We start from the raw sequence: 1223 nt of genomic DNA, 5'->3' as shown, positions 1-1223 counted from the left end.
TGGAGGTTGCTGTGAGCTGTAATGCCACGGCACTCTACCCAGGGAAACAGCTTGAGGCTCTGTCTCAAAAAAAAAAAAAAAAAGGAACAGAATCAGCCATGTGAGTTATTGAAAGAAAGAAGATTTCTGTAGGAATGCAGAATTTCTGGGTGATATGTTAAATCAGAACAATTTGACTATTTATTTGCAAGGTAAAAGTAAGTCTATATATAACATGTGGCAAAAAATCCAAGCATTTTAAAAAAGGTATCTTTTTTCAAAACACTTCTTCAAAAGGAAATTTTAGATAAACATTTTCCCTAGTTAGCAAAGATCACTGATGAGCAGGATGATATATTTGAATCATCTGAAGACTATTCAGCTGTTAGGACCTATTAATTAGAGAATACAATGAAAGTTTCACTGATTTTGAGAATCATGACATTGCACTCAAATAAGCATTTTGGCATCACCTAGTAGATATTACCAAGGCACCTAAAGAACTACAGATGGAACTGATTCAGCTCCCAGTAGATAACATTTTAAAGTCTTTGTCTAAGGTTAAGAAAGATCCAATTGAAATATGAAAAAATGCAGCAGAACACCCAGGCCTTTGGCAACATGCCCAGAAAATGCTTTCTTGCTTTCAACCACTTACTGCTGGAAATCTACATTCTCCGATCTGACCCGAATCCAGATGCCTTTAAAACCACAAATAACTGATACTCATCTGGAGGATCAGTAGAAACTACCAACCTCCATGCTGCAATCAAATATTCAAATGCTTTCCAACAATACTATATGGAAGGTTATATGTATATGCCTATGTATATGTATATGTATATGCCAAGCCCTGGTCACCAATGTTAAACTATCTCATCTTGTCCAAGATTGCAGTTAACAGATTAAAATAACATGTGGATAACACACATGCACACACACATACACACAAAAACAAACAAACAAAAAAATGCTTTCCAACAAAAAGTAGACACAACAGAGTCATTAAAAGCTTAGTTAAGGCTTGGCGTCTGTGGCTCAAGTGGCTATGGCGCCAGCCACATATACCTAAGGTGGCAGGTTCGAATCCAGCCCAGGCCTGCCAAACAACAACGATGGCCGCAACCAAAAAAATAGCCAGGCGTTGCGGCAGGCGCCTGTAGTCCCAGCTACTTGGGAGGCTGAGGCAGGAGACTCGCTTGAGCCCAGGAGTTGGAGGTTGCTGTGAGCTGTAATGCCATGGC

The 1223-nt window shown here is 39.4% G+C and overlaps 1 protein-coding gene across 2 annotated transcripts in view; it reads right to left on the bottom strand.

Annotated features, from left to right (window-relative positions):
- THEM4 (thioesterase superfamily member 4) overlaps positions 1-1223 on the bottom strand; it is a 31148-nt gene that overhangs the window by 23729 nt on the left and 6196 nt on the right. The gene's annotated exons all lie outside the window — the stretch shown is intronic.

Source organism: Otolemur garnettii, unplaced genomic scaffold (genome assembly GCF_000181295.1).
Source record: "Otolemur garnettii isolate 467f Iridium unplaced genomic scaffold, OtoGar3 scaffold00174, whole genome shotgun sequence".
Lineage (NCBI taxonomy): Eukaryota > Metazoa > Chordata > Mammalia > Primates > Galagidae > Otolemur > Otolemur garnettii.
Note: the sequence above shows the minus strand (reverse complement) of the source record. Positions and strands in the feature narration are given on the sequence as shown.